The sequence below is a fragment of the Oryctolagus cuniculus genome, chromosome 2, assembly GCF_964237555.1.
Source record: "Oryctolagus cuniculus chromosome 2, mOryCun1.1, whole genome shotgun sequence".
NCBI classification, from domain to species: Eukaryota; Metazoa; Chordata; class Mammalia; order Lagomorpha; family Leporidae; genus Oryctolagus; species Oryctolagus cuniculus.
This window is the reverse complement of record NC_091433.1, coordinates 178,198,393-178,212,369: the sequence shown is the minus strand read 5'-3', so window position 1 is coordinate 178,212,369 and position 13,977 is coordinate 178,198,393. Positions and strand designations below refer to the sequence as shown.

General features: G+C 43.7%; 1 long non-coding RNA gene across 7 annotated transcripts in view; it reads left to right on the top strand.

Annotated features, from left to right (window-relative positions):
- The window catches only part of LOC103347831 (translation initiation factor IF-2), an 80,095-nt gene that overhangs the window by 22,923 nt on the left and 43,195 nt on the right, over positions 1–13,977 (top strand). Inside the window, exon 5 of one of the 7 annotated variants that reach the window (XR_011386749.1) lies at positions 337–600. The exons of the other annotated variants lie outside the window; for them this stretch is intronic. This is a non-coding gene — a long non-coding RNA (translation initiation factor IF-2). Of the gene's footprint in view, positions 1–336; positions 601–13,977 lie in introns of those variants that run through there. 7 annotated transcript variants of the gene reach the window in all.

Below are 13,977 nucleotides of genomic sequence, written 5' to 3'. Positions count from 1 at the left end.
CTTGCTGGGCCTGTCCAGCTCAGTTCCAGCAAGAACTCGTCCTGCTAGATGAGTTTGGAGAGAAACCCCCACCCTTGATATCTGATCAGGTTCTTTATATTTAAGTCCTTGGCTTGCACTTAGCAGGTGTCATCCTATCTTCTCTTTAATTTTCCACCCACAAATTCCCTCACTGTGCTCCTCAATTGTTAAGTTCCCGCACACTCTTGCTGTGTTTGGAAATGAGCCCCCACCTCCCTCCCCATCTATAAGACTCCATTTTAGTAGTTCTCTGACTCAAGCCTGCCTTCCTGTTCCTTTAACAAGTGTCCGAATGATTTTTTTTTTCTTCAACAGCCCTGGCAAATCCAATCTAGACAAATCAGAGGGCCACTTTTGAAAATCCAAAGATTTAAATAGGACCCAGCAGCAAAGGATATTCCTCACGTAAGCAAATGCTTTTAACCTCTTAGCGCCTTCCATTCTTAGCTCCACCCTTAGTAATAAAGCCCCAAGTGCCCTTGACCTGTTTTAGATTTCCTGCACACAGCAACAGTGTTTGTATGAGGAAGTCTTGGTGCTCCCCCTAGAGGTTAGAATGCACTTCCCGCACTCAGTGAATTGCGTTGTACTTCTCCTTTCCGGGGAGTTTTGCAGGGTATCAGAAATGCCCTGAATGCGCCTTCCTGTAGCTGATGTTTCAATCCTTGCTTGTTCTCCACTTGGGACTTATGAAATGGGTTGTGCAGCCCATTTTATACGCAGGGGTCCAGAGAATTAGGTCAGGACATTGTATCAAGTACAACCCAAATGTTCTTTTAAGTGTGTTCTGTGAACCACCGCCATAGGAATATCTTAGAATGTTTGTTTAAAAGGAAGATTCCGGGCCCTGCCCCACAACCCTCTGAATCAGAATTCCTGGAGGTAAGGCCACTCTTGTGTGCAGTAAGGTTTGAGAACCAGTGCTGTACACTGCTTGAGAAAGTATCGGTATCGCAATTAAAACTATACTGTGTGATGCCTGAAGCGAACTCATCAGAGTTACACATATAATGAGCCCAGTATAATAACATCTTTACCTGAACACGGAACCCTGCAAACACCCTTCTCTGTTCAATCCTTCGAGTCTAAATCTTTGAAAATGATCACTTCCCTCCCTTTTCTATCTCATTTGCCCAATCTGAATTGGGGGTCTGTACTCCTTCAGCTATTCCAAAGGTAGGTTGCTTCAGCCCAAGTGTCTCAACTGTTCTGTTTTCCAGAGTTCTAGGGAGGCATCAGGAATAGCCCCTTCTCAACAGAGATGTAGAAAATTCAACAAATTTTTCATAAAATACATTGCTAAAAATCTAAGCATAATTTCTCTTCGGAAACATGTGTAAGTGAAAATTCATAGGCCCCACACCAAACACAGTTTGGTAGATTTGGTTAGAGCCAAGAGACTACATTTTTTCCCCAACCATCTTGAGATGATTCTAATGCAGTAACCTTTAAGTTATATTTTAAGAAACACTGCCTTATATGTCAGACTTCCCCTAATAAAAATGGTATTCCAAACAACTAAGTCCCACATAGACCTTAGAGGGCACAGATCTAAGTAAACATTTCCTGTTAACTGAAGATACCCAGTAGACTTGGGATAATATATAGGTAACACAGAGGCTGTAATTTCACTCTTTTTTGTAGTTGTTTATAAAAAGTGCTTGTTATTCAGATCAACCTAAACCGAGCCTTAGAATGTATCTCTCTCTCTTTTTAAAGATTTCATTTTTTTTTTTTTATTTGAGAGGCAGAGTTACAGACAGAGAGAGGGAGAGACAGAGAGGTCTTCCATCTGCTGGTTCACTCCCCAGGTGGCCTCAACTGCTGGAGTTGTGCCGATCCAAAGCCAGGAGCATCTTTCTAGTCTCCCACATGAGTGCAGGAGTCCAAGAATTTGGGCTGTCTTCTACTGCTTTCCCAGGCCTCAGCAGGGAGCTGGATTGGAAGAGGAGCAGCCAGGACTCAAAGCAGCCTCCTCGTGGGATGCCGTTGCTGCAGGCAGAGGCTTAACCTACTATGCCACAGCACAGGCTCCAGAATATACCTTAAGATATATTTATTTCTTAAAAAAGGTATTTGAAGGGCAGAGTTACAGAGAGAGGGAGGGAGACAAAGAGCAAGCTTCCATCTGCTGGTTCACTCTCCAAATATCTGCAACAGCAGGAGCTGGGCTGATCCGAAGCCAGGAACCAGAAGCTTCTTCCATTCTTCCAGGTCTCCACATGGATGCAGGGGCCCAAGAACTTGTGCCATCTTCTGCTGCTTTCCCAGAAGCATTAGCAGGGAGCTGAACTGGAAGTGAAACAGCTGGGACTCCAACCGGTGCCCATATGGCATGCTGGTGCTTGCAACATTAGCAGACAGCAACTTAACCCACTATACCACAGCACCGGCCCCTTAAAATTGTATCCAGCTCCCTGCTAATGCCCCGGGAAAGCAGCAGAAGATGGCGCAAGTCCTTGGGCCCCCACACCCACGTGGGAGACCCAGAGGAAGCTCCTGGCTCCTGGCTTCAGATTGGCCCAGCTTCGGCCATTTGGGGGAGTGAACCAGCAAATGAAAGATTTCTCTCTGTCTCTCGCTCTCTCTCTCTAACTCTGCCTTTCAAATAAATATTTTAAAGCAAAAAAAAAAAAAAAAAAAAAAAAACCAAAAACCCACACACAACTGTGATAGTTAAAAGAGTACTTTACATGTGGCAAATAATAAATGTTTAAAAAAAGGACACAATTTTAAGAAGTCTCTCCAAGGGTTGGTGTTGTGACACAGCAGGTCAAGCTGCCGCTTGTGACACTAGCATCCCATATCAGAGTGGCAGTTTGAGTCCTGGCTGCTCCGCTTCTGATACACTTCCAGTTAAGGCAGCAGATGATGGCCAAGTGTTTGGGCTCCTGCCACCCCGTGGGAGACCTGGATGGATTCCAGCTCCTGGCTTTGGCCTGGCCCCAAGTGATTAGGACTGATAAAAGAGAAGGAATATATTTAATATTCCTGAGTAAGTGAAAAAAGAAATATAAAGGTTTGATATTTCAGTTTTACCAGAATGTTAAACCAGATCGGGTTATTACCTAGAACCCACCACTTATTACTATAAAATATCAGAAACTATTTCTGGCTGACTGGGGAAAAATTAACTAAACTTTCATGTGGAAAAATATTTTTATTAATATTTTAAATAAATATTCAAGTTCTCATATAAATAATTAAAACCATATGAAAGTAAATACCCTCAACCTTTAGTCTCCATATGCAGAGACAACCACTCTTAACTTTTGAATGGAAGAAATAAATATTGGAAATAATAGCATTGCAAAGAAATATACACAGATGTTTACATAAAACTTTAGATAGGAAATGATCTCTGCATTGATAAAAGGAGGAACCATAAAGGGGGAAAAGTGATAGAATTTAACTTGTCAGCATTGGAAACCTCTGCATGACAAAGCAAACAAACCAAAAAAAAACCCTCCACAATAGATGGAGATTTCCATCAAAGATAGCATCTGAGCCAGGGGCTCATAAATGCCCGAAATAAAACAGAAACACCATACTAATGAGGGGGCCATACAACTATGATGAGCTCTGAGGAGTCTTCGCTACAATCAGTTTGTCAGCAAGGGAATAGGAGTTTAGACTCTTCAAATGGCAGACAAACTCGAACTTGAACAAAAAGGACATGGACTATAGATGTAGTGTAGAATTTGAAGCTAACTTGATTCAGAGACTCTGGCTCCAATTCCCTACAAGTCTATCATCTCTGCTTTCTGAGTGTTGGATTCCTCACCAGACTCTAGCCAGGTCTCATTTTTGCACCAAATATTCAGAGGAAGATAAAGTAGCTCTTTCTGAGGCTCTTTCTTAGGAATGAGGGAACTTTTCCTAGAAACCCCCTGGCCAGTTCCTCCTTAGGGTTCTAAATTTGGTCATGTGTCCGTACCTGGATCAATATCTGAGACAGAGAATATCTCTGTGAAGAATTACTTTCCCCCTCCCCCCTCCCCCACCTCTTTTGCTATAGATCCAATGGACCCAGTGCTCATGGGTCTTTCATTTATATTTTGGGTTTTTTTTTTTTTTTAAGATTTATTTATTTGAAAGGCAGAGCTACAGAGAAGGAGGGAAGGAGGAAGGGAGGGAGGGAGGGAGGGAGGGAGAGAGAGAGAGAGAAAATCTTCCATCCACTGGTTTGCTCCCCTAATGTCCACAGAGGCCATGGCTGGGCCAGCCAGAAGCTAGGAGACTGGAACTGCATCCAGGTCTCCCGAGTGGATGACAAAGACCCAGGTACTTGGGCCATCTTCCTCTGCTTTCCCAGGCACATTAGCAGGGAGCTAGATCGGAAGTGGAACAGTTGCTATGTGCTTATATAGGATGCTGATGCCAAGTTAGTGGCTTAACCGACTACACCACAACACCAGCCCCTTCCACTCATATTTTGGTTATTTGAAGTTCTCTACTTATTTCTTCCAAAAGAGCTCTTGAGGACCATTTTTCAGAAATTATCAAATTCCTATATTGGAGAGTTAGTTTGTGTCCTTGTAACTCTGCTTCCAATCCAGCTCCCTGCTAATGAACCTGAGAAGGCAGCTGAGGATGGCCAAAGTGCCTGGGCCCCTGACACCACATAGGACACTCAGATGTGGGGCTCCTGACATTAGTCTGACCCAGCCCCAGCCATTGTGGCCATTCTGGGACTGAACCCATGGATAAAAGATCTCTTTCTCTCTCTGCTTTTCAAATAAATAAATATCTAAATATCTAGACAGTTACCAAGTGCCATAAGGTTGCGCAAAACTTTTCTGTCCTTCTAGGCCTTCCAGCCTGTGATGGGAAGGACAACCTCAAGGCTAATCTTAGAAATGCCTTTGGACTGAGATCCTACATGAGGAGTAAGTGCACAGTGACTCCTGTTGTTGACTTTACCAATTGACACTCCTGTTTATGGCATCAGTAATCTCCCTATGCACCAGTTATGAGTTTCCAAGGCTATGGAAGCCCCTTGAGTTCTCCGACTCTTATCTTGTTTAGACACGGTCATAGTCAAAGTGGAGGTTCTCTCCTCCCTTCAGAGAAAGGCACCTCCCTCTTTGAAGACCTGTTCTTTCCACTGGGATCTCACTCACAGAGATCTTTTTGCCAGAGTGTCTTGGCTTTCCATGCCTGAAATACTCTCATGGGCTTTTCAGCCAGATCCGAGTGCCTTTAGGGCTGATTCTGAGGCCAGAGTGCTATTTAGGACATCCGCCATTCTATGAGTCTGCTGAGTATCTCACTTCCCATGTTGGATCACTCTCCCCTTTATTTATTCTATCGGTTGGTGTTAGCAGATACTAGACTTGTTTATGTGCTCCCTTTGACTCTTAGTCCTTTCATTATGATCAATTGTGAACTGAAATTGATCACTTGGAGTAGTGAGATGGCATTGGCACATGCCACCTTGATGGGATTGAATTGGAATCCCCTGGTATGTTTCCAACTCTACCAATTGGGGCAAGTCAGCCCGAGCATGTCCCAAATTATACATCTCTTCCCTCTCTTATTCCCACTCTTATGTTTAACAGGGATCACATTTCAGTTAATTTTCAACACTTAAGAATAACTCCTCATGTAGGATCTCGGTCCTTAACGTGCTGTACACTGAGGCTTAATGCTATAACAAGTACTCAAACAGTATATTTCACTTTGTGTTTCTATGGTGGTGCAAACGACTGAAATCTTTACTTAATGTACACTAAACTGATCTTCTGTAAAAAAAAAAAAAAAAAAAAAAAAGAAAGAAATTTTCAATTCCCAACTTGACTCTCACTGGGATTAAACATGACAATAGGTCTGATCTGATTTCATCATCATTTAAAAAAAAATCATCTATTATTTTTCACTTTATGTTTCTGTGTGGGAGCAAACTGTTGAAATACTTACTTAAGGTATACTAAGCTGATCTTCTGTATATTAAGATAATCGAAAATGAATCTTGATGTGAATGGAAGGGGAGAGGGAGTGGGAAAGGGGAGGGTTGTTGGTGGGAGGGACGGTATGGGGGGGGAAGCCATTGTAACCCATGAGTCGTACTTTGGAAATTTATATTCATTAAATAAAAGATTAAAAAAAAAAAAAAAAAAGAAATGCCTTTGGGTTTTTTCTCCCATTAGGATAATATTCATGACTGATAACGCCATACTGAGGACCACCAGGATTTTATCAATTTCATATACTCTTTAGAATATTCATATTGGCTGGCGCCGCGGCTCAATAGGCTAATCCTCTGCCTGGCCGCGGCTCAATAGTCTAATACTCCACCTGCAGCGCTGGCACACCAGGTTCTAGTCCTGGTAGGGGCGCCGGATTCTGTCCCGGTTGCCCCTCTTCCAGGCCAGCTCTCTGCTGTGGCCTGGGAGGGTAGTGGAGGATGGCCCAGGTCCTTGGGCCCTGCACCCGCATGGGAGACCAGGAGAAGCACCTGGCTCCTGGCTTCGGATCAGCGTGGTGCGCCGGCCGCAGCACACCGGCTGCGGCGGCCATTGGAGGGTGAACCAACGGCAAAGGAAGACCTTTCTCTCTGTCTTTCTCTCTCACTGTCCACTCTGCCTGTCAAAAAAAAAAAAAGAATATTCATATCAGTAACATATCCTTATGACTTTTTTAAAATGTAGCATCTTTTTATGATTGATAATGCTTCCACATAATCCAATATACCAAATGATGTTAATTATTTTATTTGTCTCTGCAAGATGAGAGATACTTCCTTTAATACTCTTTAGGGGCCCAACTGGAAATTTCAAAGTCAAAAGACTTATATTTGGAATTTTGAACCTGAATAAGCTGGCCAAAGATGTCAAAAGGTTAAAAGCATTTGGTCAAAATAGGATTCCAGATCATTTAATCATTTAATCATCTGTTTAATGAGGGTAATTTAACTGGAACCATAAACCTGATTTAACCAGAGTTATAAAGTGCTCACTTAAATATTTTTAAAAATAGATATCTAAAAAGCAGTCTTAACTCTTTTAAGACTCAGTTTTCCCAAACAATCCAAACCAAAGGAAAACAGCAGAGAATACAAGAGATTATCTTGACAAAACACAAAGTTTTTGTTTCCTTGGCCAGTTACCAAGATAAAGAAAAAGTCTGCAGTAGACCTGCTTCTCCTTGTGGACAGTACATGTCAATGACTTAGAGGTCAAACCTGACAAAAGTGCATGAATTTAACTTGACACTGGAATAGCACACATCCAGTGCTGTGAGTCTACACCATATTATAGAAGAATGTAAACAAGAAAATCTCAAGCAGAAGAATACATGCCTCTTTAAAATGATAAAAGCGCAGGAGATTATCTGATTACGGAAATACGTCAAACACATCAAGAAAAGCCAAAAGTAAAGGATCAAGTTATCCTAGGCTTTTAAGACAAGAATAGGCATGATTTTAAGATATTTTCTTGTCAAAGAAAAATCCCAAAGCTAAACAAACTGTTGTGCTGTTTACACAGGCAGCAATGGACACTGCATTATACTTTTGTTTCCCTTATTTGTTCTTAAGTAAAAATTATACTTTCACCATTTTAAATATCTAACAAAGTATAGCTGGACATGTATGAGAACAGTTTTGAATACAGGGCAGACATTTGGATGAGCAGTTAAAGCTGCAGGTGCCCAGATCACACGTTAGAGGACCTGGATCCAATCAATTCCAGCTCTGGCTTCTGATTACAGCTTCCTGCTAATGCAAACCCTGGAGGGCAGCAGCCATGTCTCAAGTGCTTGGATTCCTGCCACCCTTGTGGGAGACTTGAATTGAGTTTCTGGCTCCCAGCTATGGTCCTCTGGCCATTGGTAGCATTTAGGGAGTAAACCAGTAGTTAGGAACTATCTCCTCCCCCGAAAAATAAAATACAATTTAAAACTGGTTTTAAACTAATTCTGAAAATATCTTTACTTTCATTTAACCAACAAATTTAAAACAGCTTATTTATCAAATTCTCACTTAAGTCATGTGAACCAAAAGGTATATGGGTTAATTTAACAGTTGTTTTTTTTTTTTTTTTTTAAGATTTATTTATTTGAAAGCCAGAGTTACAAAGAGAGCAAGGGAGAGACAGAGATCATCCATCCTCTGGTTCATTTCCCAAATGGCCACAATGGCTGGAGCTGGGTCAGGCCGAAACCAGGAGCCAGGAGCTTCATCCTGGTTTCCCACATGGGACTCAAGCTCTTGGACCATCTTCTGCTGCTTTTTCCCAGGCACATTAGCAGGGAGTTGGATTGGAAGTAGAATAGCCAGGACTTGAACTGGCACTCGTATGGGATGCTGGTGTCACAGGTAGCAGCTTAACCCACTGCACCCCAATGTTGGCCCCGAAATTTTCCATAAACGTGATATACAACATAAATATAACATATATCACAATACGTATGTAAACAGGGAGCTTTCCTAATTTTTGTTGTCTCCTAACCTGAGATCCTGGAAAACTGGCCTGGGCTCCGCCTTTAGTTTCATCATCCCTACAGGGTGGAGAATGAGCCCGAGTTGCTGTCTGAGGCACAGATGCAGCCAGGGTTGTTGGGGGTTGGCATATGAACTCAGTTAATCCTTCTTAGAATTCTGTCTCTCTCATTCCACAAAAATGACGCACATAACTTGGACAACACAAATCAGACCCTAGACAAATAACAGATCCCATACACTAGAGTGCACTAAAACCAGGGCTGTGCCCAAAGTGGGGCCAAACAGGAGTATCTGAATGAAACCCAGTCCTGCCTCTAATTAACTCGACTGGGGGGCTCATCTGAGCAGGACCCGTGAAGGATTCGTCAGAACCCACAGGAGCTACATAGGACCTAGGAAAGACCAAGAAGGACCCTCCCTGGCATTGTGGAGCAGTGAGCTAAGCTGCTGTCTATGTCACCAACATCCCATATGAGCATCAGTTCCTGTCCCGGCTGCTCCACTCCTGATCCAGCTCCCTGCTCATGTGCCTGGGAAAGCAGCAGAAGACGACTGGAGTGCTGGTTCCAGCCTGGCCCAGCTCTTGCCATTGTGGTCATCTAGAGAAGAAACCAGCAGATAGAAGATCTCCTTCTGTCTCTATCACTCTAAGGGAGTAAAACACACACACACACACACACACACACACACACACACACACACAAAGGGCCAAACACAGAGGCAAGAAGGATAAAATTGCTCTTTGAGATTACTAGTCCTGGCTGCTCAACTTCCAATCCAGCTCTCTGCTAGTGTGCCTAGGAAAGCAGCCGAGGATGGCCCAAGTACTTGGGATCCTGCACCCATATGGGAGACCTGGAAGAAGCTCCAGGCTCCTAGCTTTCGATCAGCCCAGCTCTGGTTGTTGCGGCCATTTGGGGAATGAACCTGCAGGTGGAAGACCTCTTTCTCTCTTTGCCTCTATCTCACTCTGTAACTCTGTTTTTCAATAAATAAAATAAATCTTTTAAAAATGGTGATTTTAAAATTATTTATTTATTTGAGAGGCAGAGAGACAGAGCAAGTGAGAGAACTCCCTACTGGTTCACTTCCCCAGATACCCTTAATAGCCAGGACTAGGCTAGGCCAAAGCCAAAAGTGGGAACTCAATCTTAGTCTCCCAGGTTGATGTGAGAACCCAGTTAGTTATGTGAGCCATCAGTGCAGGCTCCCAGGGTTGGCATTAGCAGGAGGGTAGAGTCAGGAGCCGGATCTGAGCACCAAATCCAGGTGTGTTAACTGTTAAATGCCCACCCAAGAAATAGTGACTTTCGAGCCGGTGCCGTGGCTCAATAGGCTAATCCTCCACCTTGCGGCGCCGGCACACCGGGTTCTAGTCCCGGTTGGGGCGCCGGATTCTGTCCCGGTTGCCCCTCTTCCAGGCCAGCTCTCTGCTATGGCCAGGGAGTGCAGTGGAGGATGGCCCAGGTGCTTGGGCCCTGCACCCCATGGGAGACCAGGAAAAGCACCTGGCTCCTGGCTCCTGCCAGGATCAGCGCGGTGCGCCGGCTGCAGCGGCGGCCATTGGAGGGTGAACCAGCGGCAAAAGGAAGACCTTTCTCTCTCTGTCTCTCTCTCTCACTGTCCACTCTGCCTGTCAAAAAAAAAAAAAAAAAAAAAAAAAAAAAAAAAAAAAAAAAGAAATAGTGACTTTTATGTCTAGAACCTGTGTTAAAGAACAGGATGGGGAAGTTTACAGCGAAAAAATGGGGAAATACCTCATGGGGCTTTTGAGTTTGGGGAGTGTCAAGAGGAAACCCAATTAAGGAAGCAACAAACTTGTTTTAGTAGTTTTCTACCATTTACTAAGATACTTGTGTGTCTCTGGCTCAGTCTTTCCCATTACATTGTATACTCTTTTTTTTAAGATTTATTTTATTTATTTATTTATTTGACAGGTAGAGTTACAGACAGTGAAAGGGAGAGACAGAGAGAAAGGTCTTCCTTCCGTTGGTTCACCCCCAAATGGCCGCCACGGCCGGAGCTGGTCTTATCCGAAGCCAGGAGCCAGATGCCTCTTCCTGGTCTCCCATGTGGGTGCAGGGGCCCAAGCACTTGGGCCATCCTCCACTGCCCTCCCAGGCCACAGCAGAGAGCTGGACTGGAAGAGGAGCAACCGGAGTTAGAACCTGGGGCCCATATGGGATTCCGGTGCCGCAGACGGAGGATTAGCCAAGTGAGCCATGGTGCCGGCCCCACATTGTATACCCTTTCAACATATAGATTCAAACCCTTTAGTTCTAGAAATGAAATTCTTCAAGTTCCTCCAAACTAGAGTTTGCTTATCTGTAACTATTTAGTTCTATTTAGTTGGTCATAGGCACAAGTTAGATACTTATCTGATTTCTTTATTCCATTTCCATCTTTATTATTTCCCTCTAAATACCTCTAAACCTTGCCTATTGCTATTTATATTTATGTTTGTGTATTCAGATCATGAATTCTCCTAGCTTTTGTTGATCTGAAAATGTGTTTATTTTGCCTTCATTCTTGTTTTCAGTTTTTTTTATTGTGGTAAAATTCACATAATATAAAATTTGTCATCCTAAACATTTTAATTTTTTATTTTTAAAGATTTATTTATTTTTTCGAAAGTCAGAGTTACAGAGAAAGAGAGGCAGGGAGAGACAGAGTGAAATCTTCCATCGGCTGGTTCATTCCCCAAATGGTTGCAATGGGTCTGGGTGTCCTTCGTGGGTACAGGGGCCCAAGGACTTGGGCCATCTTCCACTGCTTTCCCAGGCACATTTGCAAGGAGCTGGATCAGAAGTGGAGCAGCTGGGACTTGAACAGGTGCTCATAAGAGTTGCCAGTGTTACAGGCAGTAGTCCAATCCACTGCACCACAATGCTGGCCCTGAAGGTTTAATTTTCTAGTAGCTACATTTAAAAAGGTAAAATAGGAATGACTGAAATTAATTATGCTAATACATTTTATTTACTATAATGAAAATTATATCAATATGGCATCAGCAAGATTTTAAGATTTATTTATTTACTTGAAGGGCAGAAAGAGAAGGAAAAATAGACAGAGATCTTTCATCCACTGATTTGTTCCCCAGATGCCCACTACAGCTGGGGCTGAACCAGGCCAAAGCCAGGAGACAGGAACTATCCAGATCTCCCACAGAGGTGGTGGGGTCAGATACTTGGGCCATCTTCTGCTGGCTTCCCAGGAATGCTTGCAGGGAGCTGGCTGAAAAGCCAAACATCTGGGCTCAAACCAGTTCTCTGATATGGACTGCTGGCATCACAAAAGCAACTGAACCTGCTACACCACTACGCATACCCACTTCAAGAAAGCGTTTTTATTTTGCTTTGTTTGTTACTCTAAGTCAACAACATATATATCTCTTTCCCTCTGAAAGCTAATTGACTTTTGTCAAAGTAAGTTATAATTTTAAAAAGTCTAATGCCGTGACACAGTTTATAATGACAGTAGTAGAACTCTGTATCTTTCCCAGCCCTGAAACCTGCTTCCCAGAGAAAAGCTTCAGGTTATTTCAGTCATTTCTTCTGCTTTTTACTTCTACATTTATAAAAATATTCTTATACTGTTACTTATATGTTATCTGTTGATTTCCTATTTCATAGTAACAGAATATAGCACAGTTAAAACCCCCTTTCTTTGTTTTTTTTTTTTTTTCTTTTGACAGGCAGAGTGGACAGTGAGAGAGACAGAGAGACAGAGAGAAAGGTCTTCCTTTGCCGTTGGTTCACCCTCCAGTGGCCGCCGCGGCCAGCGCGCTGTGGCCAGCGCACCGCGCTGATCCGGTGGCAGGAGCCAGGAGCCAGGTGCTTTTCCTGGTCTCCCATGGGGTGCAGGGCCCAAGCACTTGGGCCATCCTCCACTGCACTCCCTGGCCACAGCAGAGAGCTGGCCTGGAAGAGGGGCAACCGGGACAGAATCCGGCGCCCCAACCGGGACTTGAACCCGGTGTGCCGGTGCCGCTAGGCGGAGGATTAGCCTAGTGAGCCGCGGCGCCGGCCTTAAAACCCCCTTTCTTTCCTTCAGATTTCTAATATATTTATATCACATTTTGAAATTTAAATCAATATTTATACTATGTTTACGTTGTCTTATTATGTACTATTTCCTCAATATTGAACCAAGTAGTATAGTACTCATTAAGTAACTTTATTTTATATATTTTTTAAGAAAGATTTATTTATTTATTTGAAAGCGGTGCAGAGAAGGCGAGCCAGAGGCAGAGAGATCTTCCATCTGTTGCTACGCTCCCCAAATGGCCACAACAGCCAGAGGGGGGCCAGGCCGAAGCCAGGAGCCTGGAACTTCTTCCGGGTCTCCCACATGGGTGCAGGGGCCTAAGGACTTGGGCCATCTTCTGCTGCTTTCGCAGGCACATTAGCAGGGAGCTGGATTGGAAGCAGAGGGGCTGGGACTCGAACCAGCACTCCAGTATGGAACACCAGTGTCACAACATTCCCACCCTGTCCCATCCTGCTCCTTAAACAAACAAACAAAAAACCAACTTAAATCAGTTTTTCGAGTTGCCCCTTCAGGCTGAGGGGTGGTGGCAGCTTCCTCATGTTTCTAGCACTGTGTGCGTCACCATCCTGTACTATTTCTCTTGATTCTGCCACATCTCTGTGAGTAGTCTCATTAAATTTATTCAGTTATCAGTGCAGTTTTTTCTGCTGGAGTTCTGACCACCACATCGCTTTTCTATTCCCCCTTTAGTGTGTCTATTAATTTCAAAAATTTTATTCTCATTTTAGCAGAGTTTCAGAGGCAACAGGAATAAATGCCATATGCTCAATCTGCTATATTTAATTATTTTTTTTAAAGACTCATTTATTTATTACATAGGGAGAGAAGGAGAGGCAGAGAGAGAGAGAGAGGTCTTCCAGCTGATGGTTCACTCCCCAAATGGCCGCAGCGGCTGGAGCTGCGCTGATCCAAAGCCAGGAGCTGGGAGCTTTCGCTGGGTCTCCCACATGGGTGCAGGGGCCCAAGGACTTGGACCATCTTCTACTGCTTTCCCAGGCCATAGCAGAGAGCTGGATCGGAAGTAAAGCAGCTGGAACTTGAACCAGCGCCCATATGGGATGCCAGCACTGCAGGCGGTAGCTTTACCCACTATGTCACAGCACTGACCCCCGTATTTAATTATTGAATACTTGTTCTCTTCTACTTTTTCCTGTGCAGAAGCATTTGGCTGTATTTTCTCTGATATACCATACTAAATTTCTTCCCCATGCTCAAAGAAAAAGGTTAGAGCTTTAGTCTATGCATAAATTGAAAAGTCGGCTCCCAGTTTGGTCACAGGCATGATGTTAGGCAAAGGAATGAGGTTAAGACAAAGACCAGTGGGCCAGCATTGTGGTGCAGTGGGTTAGCCACTGCTTTCAATGCCAGCATCACTTGTAGGAGTGTGTGCAGCTCAGATTCATGCTAATGTTCTTGAGAAGGCAGTGGAAGATGGCCACAGTACCTGGGCCCCTGCACCCACA